Source organism: Chrysochloris asiatica, unplaced genomic scaffold (assembly GCF_000296735.1).
Source record: "Chrysochloris asiatica unplaced genomic scaffold, ChrAsi1.0 scaffold00255, whole genome shotgun sequence".
Lineage (NCBI taxonomy): Eukaryota > Metazoa > Chordata > Mammalia > Afrosoricida > Chrysochloridae > Chrysochloris > Chrysochloris asiatica.
In genome coordinates, this window is record NW_006408773.1 from 335,574 (window position 1) to 345,862 (window position 10,289).

Genomic DNA, 10,289 nt, shown 5'->3' on the forward strand with positions numbered 1-10,289 from the left:
GTGATTGGTGTTTTTTCTGTCAGTTCATGAAAATTCTTAATGATTATCTCTTTATATATTATTTCTGGTCCTTTATTTCCCCAAATATTGCTTCTTCTCCATTTTCGTCTTCTGAGATTCCAAGTCTTTTATGTTCTGTATCTTTTGTGCTCTGTTTTGCGGTGTAACAAAGACACCTTGAAACTCAGTGACTTGCTTAGGATTTAGGATATCAACCATTTTATTTGCTCATGACGTGGTATTCATAATTCTTCTTGACTTGCCTGGGATCACTTATATGTATACAATCATCTGTTGGCTCAACTGGGGATGGAGGGCCTAAGATGGTCTCACTTAGATGTCTGGTGATTTGTGATGACTGTTGGCTGGAAAATCTAGGAAGTCTCAACTGGCACAGCTCATCTCTGTTAAATGTGGCCTCTCATCCTCCAGGAGGACACACTAGATTTCTTCACTGGTGTTCCAAGAGGGTGAGGGTGTCGCCTTGTGCAGCCTAATGGTTTAAGTAAACCATATGGCCAAATAATATTAAAGTTGTGGGAAAGAGACACCACACCTCTGCATGAGGAATAGCAAAATCACATTGCAAAGGGTTAACATACAGGGAGGGAGAACTTATTGTGGCCATCTGTAAACAATCTACTATGTATGGTCCACACTCTGGTTACAATAATTCACACACCTCCCACATGCAAAATAAACTCCCTCCCTCCCAAGAACCCCAAAGTCTTATCCAAGCATGGCATCAGGTGTGACGTCCATTTTCTCATGAATCATGTCCAGAAATAAATGCAGTTCTTTGGGTGCAGCTCCACAGGCGAAGTTTCTCTTGGTGCAAAGACCTGGGAACTGTCTGAAGAGGTTAGGGAAGTGATCTGCACTGTTGACTTTTCTCTCCTTTCCCTCCTCCTCCTTCAGAGGCCTTGATAATTACTAGGTATCCAACTTCTTCCACTGCCTTCAGCCCATCATTTACATCCTTCACATAACCTTTTTCCTGGGGAACATTTTAGATAAGTTTTGAAAAATCATTTTCCAGCCAGTCCACACGAAAACCACTGCCACTCCAGGAAAGAGTTGGGATACCCAAAGGAAGATGCAATCTTATCCCCCAAAGCCCACATAGCCTGGCTTGGAGGACCCATGAAGGCAATGCTACTTTTCAAGAGTAGTTAAGGGAGCTTGGGATTCTCAGAAGCATGACCCCAGACAGCCCACACTACTTGTACAGGGATCCTTTTAGCAATATCAAGAATTAATTCCACATTTGCATAGTTGTTATTATTTGGTCATCCAGGCACTGGAATATAGTGATCTGCCACCTTAATGTAATCTGCATTGGCTTTAAGGTCTTCAGGTGTAAACCATGACAACAAATCGGATTGCACGCTCATTGCTCGTTTAGAAACATCTGCTAAGACCACTGATGAATAGACCGCATGCATTTCACTGCTGCAATGCCATTGTTGGCAATAAGAACTTTATCAATCACTTTATTTCTCCCCAAACGAGTGACAAATTCTTCTGGAAAAGCCATGGTGAAATCTGTGAGTCGATTTTCTTTCGGTCACGTCCCTGCTTTACTAGATACATGCCAGACATGCTGGTCCTCGTGTGTAAGGCCAAACCATCCTGTAGGCTAGAGATTCTCACATCTGAGAGTGGATCTGAGCTTACAGAAACTGGTGACAAAAAGCCTTTCTACTCTTCCAGTAGGTACAACTTCACTAGGTTGCTGATCTCATCCTCTGAATTATCTTCAGACACAGAACCAATTATGAAACGGGAGTGTTGGTTCAGCTCCAGAGGTTTGGCCAAGGGAGAAGGCTCGTCTCTTTTTTTTTCAAAATGAGCTCTCAGAGCTCTTATTCTTACTCTCTGAGCAGATAACCACCTCCAAAAAGAACTCAGGGTGGCGCGTCGTGGTCTGGTGGCCCGGGAGCTCCTGCACGAAGTCGGCGCTGGGCGGGAGAAGACGCCGGCAGCTCCCTCTATGGCTGACCAACTAATGTATTTTTAAAGACAATAAACTTAAATTATCTTCAATGAAAAGAAAATAAAGATGATGGAGCTCAAATTGCCTGTATTTTCATTTTAGCTAAAAGCTCCCTCTTGTGTCCATAATGGGATTTACGTGACAGGATTTTTTTTTGTTTTTTGGTGGGGGGCAGGAATGGAGAACACCACCAGCTAAATTTTTCTCTATGGTTGTTGTCCTTAGGTGCCGTCAAGTGAGTTCTGACACATAGTGACCTTAACACAACAGAACCAGACATTGCCTGGTCCTGCGCCATCCTCACATTTGTTATGTTTGAGCCCATTGCTGTTGCCACTGTGTCAATTCATGTATTTTCTCCAGTATCCTGTAATTTAGACCTTTACATAATAAATATCTGGTCTGGCACTGTAGGATAAACACTGAACCACAAGATCATTTTGAGCCCCAAGTTCAGTGGTTCAAACTCACTGGCCGCTCCTCGGAAACCCTATACAGGGTCGCTATGAGTCTGAACTGACTCCACACACTTAACAACAATTAATTTTATAATCAAGCTGAAAACATCATATTAATTTTTTTTTTTTAAATGTGCTTATCTCTAGGCTTGGGGTTGCAATGGAAAGAAAGTCATCATAGAAACACTAAAAAATATAGTTGAGTGTTGTGTATTCCTTAAAGGGATAAAGTTTATTGAGATTCAGTCATTGCTATGAAAAAGCTCAGATGTTTCACAATCAGTTCAAGTGATTCAAATTCCCCCTTCAATCTGAGAACGGTATCTTTGTGCCCCCAAATTATCATACTTCCATTTATAGGGGAAAAGAAAAACCCTCCATTCAAGGAACCCGAAAAATCTGTTAGACTCACCGTCCAGAAAGACAGACAGCATAGTAGCAGTAAGAAGGTGCCAGTAGCAGAGGTCCCAGCCTGGCTTTCTCCATCAGTTGAGACTCTAAGGAATTAGGGAGAGAACATAATCCTAGGAAGCTGAAGGCATAGGTGACAGCATCCCAATTCTGCTTCCAAATGACATTGTGTGTGTGTGTATGTGTGAGAGAGAGAGAGACCATGGGAAACCAGTATATAATAGCTGTACAGTTGATCCCAATTCATTGTGACTCATATATGTGAAATTGTAACTGTGCTCCTCAGGGTTCTCAGTGGATGATTTTTAGAAAGTAGATTGCCAGGCCCTTTATTCTCAACCTCCAACCTCTAACATTTAGTTAGCAGCTGAGAGCATTAACTGTTTTCATCAGTCAGGGATTCCAGTCTTGGTTAAATCCCTGCCTTTTCTGGACCTTGATGTTTTTCTTTGATGGAGTCTTTCTGATCTACAATCTGAGTCACAAACTGCAGGAGACAAAACTATAAACAAGGTGATGTTTCTCATCCTCTTATCTTGCCTATTTTCAGGCTATCATCCCCATGAAAGTCTAAGGCCCTAAAAGCTTCCCACCCTAAACTACTGAGTACTATATCACCCTGTGCAAAGCAAATTGGACCAAACTCCTCTCTACAGTCAAGTCTATGTGTCATACAAGGAACAGTTAATATGCTTCCACAGGTAGAAGAAACAAAGATTGTTGTGGAGGAGACAGTAAGATTTTTATTATTTCTTTCATTAGCTTTGGATTTTTTTTCTTGCCAAGTACATGTTATGTGTGTATGAGTGTGTGTGTATGCATTAGCCAACAACATACTTTACCTGTCAAATGGAATTCCCTCCCCACATAGCCAGACAGCTTTGAAAATGAATTATCAGTAAGATATTACCATTGTCACCAAATGATAGGATGTGTTGACATCAAAACAAGGAACTCACAACAAATTCCTTAAGAAATGGAATTTATTTGGCACCATGGATCAGACACTGTGTTAGGTCCTGGAACGCAAACCTAAGCTGATCTGTTTCCAAATCCTGTCCTCTCTCCATCACTTTGCATATTTTCCTTGACCCCACAGTGGGGAATGCAAAGGCTCTGGCTCAAAGAAAGACCGTTTGTTTAATGAATTCCTGAGAGGAGAAGCAAAGATAGCCGCATGAATTGGTGTGAATACTGGGGACACTTATTAGAGAGTTTTGTGTTTTCTTTTTCTTTTTTGTCATTCCTTCCTCTCTACTCTTCTTTTTGCTTTTCTTTCCTTTATTCATCTCTTCTTTTCTTTTCCTCTTTTATCTTTTTGCCAAAGGCTGGGGGTGGGGAAGAAAGGGCACAATTTCCCATACCCTCATTTCCTTAGAGACGGATCAATAGAGTGGCAACAGCAACAGGAACTTGATGCTAATGAAGGCTGATGGATTGGTGGAAGTAGCTTAGATCCCAGCAAAGAAATAACAGGATCACCTCAATTCATCACTTAAGACATTGTCTGGGATGAGAGCAAAATTTATTTTTGTTACAGGGAGGAGAAGTTTTGTAAGCAGAAGAGGAATGGGGGAGTTTATCAGAACATTGATATAGTTTTTTGTTTTGTTTTTTTTAAGATACTATATGGTACTTCACTTAATGTTATACTGAAATAAATAAACAAATAAATAAATAAAAGTAGGTGGGAAACAAAGGCCTCTGTCCTCTACTCATGAAATAATCAAGGATCACATTTGGATTGGACTGTTTCAACTAGTCATAAAGAAGGAAATAGCTTCATGGGGTTTAAGACACATCTTGGTGCTAACCATTGTAAGTATAGAGCACACAAAGAAATAGTCTCTGTAAGTGACAATACAGATTCTCTTCACTTTTTCTCTCTGAGATTCGTTCTTTCTGACTCTTCCTCCTTCTCTTCATATTTTTCTTCTTCTCCTTCTTTGTCTCTGACATTGTCTTCCTCTTCTTTTGTCCTCCTCTTATTCCTTCTTCTGTTTCTTCTCTCCCCTTCTCTTTCTCCCAGAGTATCTCTTCAGAAATTTATTATAATTAAATGGACTGAAAGCAGAGTGGTTTTGTTGCATCCCATAAAATTCTATGCACAGATCACAATTCAGTGCTCACTAGGGAGTACTTTAATTTTTCTTCTCCCTTAAGAGAGAGATGATATAAGCAGCTAGTCAGGCCTGCCTGCTGAATACAGGCCAAGTTTGGGGGAGATGACTGAATACTATTCCTGTGCTGTCGAATGGGGCTTGACTTAAGAGCCAAACCCACTGAAATGGGGTCTGGAAGCTATCAGAGGAGAAATCTGATGCATGTATGTTTTTACCCACAGTCGTCCATCACCAAGGATTTTTACATTTGAGACATGTTGGAGAGACTCAGGCAAGCTGCTGTATATCAACTGTGATCATTTTTTAACATGTTGTAATAATCTAAAGGGAAACAGCCCCTGGAATCTACATACCTCTTTTGTGTTTTTTTTTTCTACTTTGCACTTTGGTGCCAAGAAAATTAAAATTAAAGCCTGTAAGGTTGTACTTAAATTGAACCATCACTGTTGTAGAAAGTCCTGACTTACTTGGATGTGTGTCTGTGGCTGCAGAGACAGGGTGAACCCATTTAAGTAATGGCATTGAATACAAGTATTGCCACTTGAGTTGTGTTGGCCATCTATTATGTTCTAAGCTCTCTACTTGCTGTTTTGCATATGTTAAAAAGAAGAGGAAGAAGGGAGTTCTTCCTGGGTCAAAAGAGTTGCAAGGAATCAAAGCATTTTAGGTTGAAGGGACAAAAAATTAAATACAAATTTATGCTTAGGGAGACTTACAGTTAAGGAACTCGGAAAACTTTGCTATGAAATTCACACAACTTAACTGCAAATATCCTCAGAAAAATATGTTGGAACATACACAGTTCTAAAATGTGTCAATATCATCAATCAAGTAGGCAATAGAATCATTTTTGAAAGTTCTAAGAAAATAAGGTCAGGGCTACTTTATTGGGATTTCTCATTCAATCCCATAGTTCTTAAAATACATAATCCAGTGCACACTCCAACATTTCCTCTTCTCTGTCTGCCCCTTGAAAACTTATAGTCCGCTAAGTATTTATCTTTAGCCCTCCTCTATTCTGTTCTCACTCTAAATCTTCTTTCTAGGTGATCTCATCCCCTCTGGTGATTTTTTACTATCATCCTTATGCTGATGCTTTCCAAATCCAAATATTTGGTCTTGACATCTCCCTGGAACTCAGGAATCATGTATCAAAAAATGTCCAGTAGACATCACCACTTGGACGTCCCAGAACCATCTGGAACTCAGCATATTTAAATCTAACTTATCAATGTTTTTCTTCTAGAATCTATACTTCACTCTTTATTTTGGTTGGTGAACCCCAAATTAAATTATTATTTCCCTTCAGCCCTAATATCAAATCAGTCACCAACTTCTGTCACTTCTCTAATCACTCCCCTCCTCTCTATCAACCAGGCCTGGTTCAGTTAAGATTCTCATCATCTTTAGTGGGAATTGTTATAATAGTTTTCTGCCATGGTTTACTACTTTTGGGCCTTACCTCCTATAATCTCACTCCTTCGAATCTAGCCCTCTACACTGTCACCTACCCAATATATACATCTGTTCATAGTAAACAATAAAATGAAAATATGTTAATGAAGCCCCTTCACCTACTAGATTAAGTTTAAACTCTTTGGCTTGACATACATGTCCCCTAAGTTTGTCCTTTGCTTTTTAGTTTAACCTCATCTCCTACCACACTTCTGCCCTTACTTTTGATGCATGTTCTGGTCCATTATTTGAATGATAAGATACTTGTACTCATAGTTCCCTGCATATTTTGTGCTATTATATACCTCTGTGTATTTCCCCCTGTTATTCCTACTAGCTGGAATGCCTTCTTAACTTCCCTGGATTATTCTTCCTTACCCCTCAAGACTTAGTTCAGAGGATCCTCTCATCCCTAAAATAATGTCTTTCTCTGCGATCCTCTAATACCCCTTGTGTGTGTTGTATGTAACTGTTGCTTTGCCTTTGATTTAGGGTCTGTTTTCTGCAATAGATTGTGAGCTCCATGAGGGGTTAGTAAGGACTACTTTGCCGCCCCCAACAGGTGTGTACTATACATATATTCCATTGATTCTTATGATTCCTAACTCTCCAATTGAATTTAAATTTCTCTTTCGGCTGCTATTGCTTTAGTACATGCCCTCATTACCACTCACCTAATAGTTGCAAAAGGAGTCTTGGTGTCACAGTGGATAAGTGTTTGCCTGATAACAGAAAGTTTGGTGGTTGAACCCTGCAGTGACTCTGCAGGAGACAGATATAATCGTCGACTTCCATAAAGATTTACAGCTTTGGAAAACCTCTGGAACAGTTCCCTGGTGTCCTATAGGGAGGGATATTATGAATAATTTTGGAAATCCTATGGAACTGTTCCATGCTGTCCTGTAGGGATACTATGAGTCATAATAGACGGTATAATATTGTTTGTGGTCTGTTTGATTTGGGTTCTGGATTGTTGCAATAATCTCTGAACTCACTTCGTGTATGTAGACATTTCCTGTCTTTGATTATTCTCTAAAGGGTAAAGTCCAAACTCCCCAGCATACACAAACTCTTCTTAGTAAATTTACAAGTCTATTTCATGCCAATACCCGGCTACCTATACCTGCACTCCAGCTGTGCTGAACTATCATGCATGTGCCTTTGCATAGGCTCTGCCTGAAGCGTCCTTTCCTTCTTGATGAAACCTTACCCATCCTTCAGAGTTCACCTCAAATGTGCCCTCATCTGTGATGCTTTTTCCAGATTTCTCCAGGCAGAGTTAGACTCTCCATCTTTGTACTTCCATTGCACCTGTTTGTCCACTATTATAGCAGTCACTGTGTCAGTCCTTCTTGTTGAAGGTCTTGCTCTATTTTGCTGATATATTTAGGCCCCAGATTGCCCTTTTCCAGGAACAGGTCTCTATTGAGAACATGCCCAAGTAAATAGTTTCTAGGTGCCATGGAGTCAATTCCAACTCAGAGACCCTATGCACAACAGAACAAAACACTGCTCAGTCCTACACCATGCTCACAATTGCTGTTGCACTTGACTCCACTGCTAGCATCAGTTGAACTGTGCTTCATAGGGTTTTCAATGCTGCTTTAATGGAATTAGATTGTCAGGCATTTCTTTTGAGGCAACTCTGGGTGGACTCAAACCTCCAAACTTTTGGTTAACAGCCAAGTGCATTAACCATTTGCATCTTCCAGGGACTTCATCAACTCAATAACAATTTGTTTTGGGTTAACATCCACTGAACTCTCATTAAGTACTAAGCACTTTACATGTATTAATTCCATTGTCCTATGAGATAGGCACAACTACTGCCTCCATATTCTAAAATAGCTAAGAGGCTGAAATGACTTGCCCAAGGTCATACAACTGGTTAGTGAAAGATCTGTTTGATCCCATGTGTCCTGGCACCAGAGCCACACTCTTAACCATTGTTTCTGTTTATACTTCTCTTGTTCCTACCAAATGTGAAATTCTCTAGGACAGGAGCTACCCCTTTTCTCAACTAATAGTCTCACAATCTCTAACACTCTCAGGTCTGTTTCCAAGAGGCAACAAGGGTGCAGATTTCCAGTCTTCAATTCTGCTTAGACAAACACTCCTTGCTGCTCAACTACCCTGTCCTTAAAAAAAAAAAAAAAAAAAAAAAGGTGTTTACATTTCTAAGATAGGCTTTGGCTGTTGCTTTGCCCCTCCTCACTACTTCAGTGACTTTCCATTTCAATCATTCTATATCCACCTGAGGATGACTAGCGCACTTTGGGTAAACAAAATAGGGCTGCATACTGTCTAAAAATGTTAATAAATGTTCATTACGCATTTTATTGAGTACAGCTTTTTTTTTAATCATAATATTTATAATTACAAACAGAACTGCAAATGAATTACACAAGTTACTATTTTGATTTATATGTCCAGTCCACAATCTGGGGCCTAAATATATCAGCTAAATTCTTCAAACATCTCAGTTCATTCCAAGTGCATTAAATAATGATATAATCCTGTAGCATTTTGAACTCTGGAAAAAGAATAGACTATAAAGTGAAAAGTCAGACTGGAAAAACCCAAGACAATAGCCCATGGTCAGTCACCCTTCAGTTCTGGAACTGAACTGACCACCATGGTTCAATTTTCAGTCAAGCAATAAATAGGTATATAGCAAGGACAACAACACTAAAAAGAACCAGAGAATAGTCAGCCATTCAAAACCCAAAGGGAAGAATACCTAAAAAGGGTTCTAGAACTTGACCAGTGAAATAGGTCTCTTGCAAAACCTTTGCAGAATATAGGACCTTAGGTAGAATCCGGAGTCCTATCCAGAACCTTATGAGGTGGGACATTTCCACTAGCAAGGACAAGCAGACAGCCTAGAACAGGTATAGCAACAGAAAACACATCTTCAAAGAATGATCATCAGGAAAAAAACCCAAACAAATGTGTCAGTATGAATGGCTACTACAAGAATAAGCAAGTTGTTCACCAGGAAGCCATCAAGGCAAGCAATCAAATTCCTTCAGGACAAACTCCCCTCTAAGACTGAAACTCAAAAGGAACACACGAACAGGCATGTAAGATTGCTGGCGACCACACTGGTCTACTGGTGAGTGGAAAGGGGAAAAGGCAGCAATGAAGAAATGGGCTGAGTTCAACCATAGTCCATTGACTCCCGCTGACCTGGATATGAGAGAGAGAAGATGAAGTGCTGGTTGGTCCAAAGTGTGGTGAGACCTGAGGACACTTGAGCCCATGGACAAGGACATGGCCAAAGAGGTCTAGAACTGAGAGTGAAGTATCCAGATGATATGAAGTGAGGGGAGATGCACAAGAACACCCAAACTTGTAGACAGTACCCATTTGACCTAGCCTCGATGGCTTCATAATCAGAACTCGACTAGAGGAAGATTAGCACAATTTTTTTTTTTTAATAAAGAAAACAAGGGTAAATTGCTATAATTTGATGAACCTGACCTATATTCATGGAGGTAGTAACTTTAAATCTCAACAGAGAGAGAAGGAGTCTTCACATCCAGTCTCACTCAATCCTATCCCCTCTGTACACAGGGTAGATAGGGACAGGCAACTTAGACATTGGCTACCTAAAATGGGGAGGGGGGGAGGATAAAGGCACAAAGTGATTGGCTTACAAGGTTTCAAGCGGGAGTTTAGTTTTAAGACTGTGGGGAAAAAGAGTCCCCACTGAATAGTTTTCATCTTGTCTAGATGGGTCTGGTGAAAAGGGATGGGTATAAGATTAGTAAGATTCAATAGTGAATAATTGTTATCATGACTAATTGTGACTGTTACAGTTGTAAAGGTAGAAGTTTTATAACA

At 40.1% G+C, this 10,289-nt stretch overlaps 1 pseudogene; it reads right to left on the minus strand.

The window, feature by feature from the left end:
- Positions 1–729: 729 nt before the first annotated feature.
- On the minus strand, positions 730–2,940 carry LOC102811322 (annotated as a pseudogene).
- Between the last annotated feature and the right edge of the window lie 7,349 nt (positions 2,941–10,289).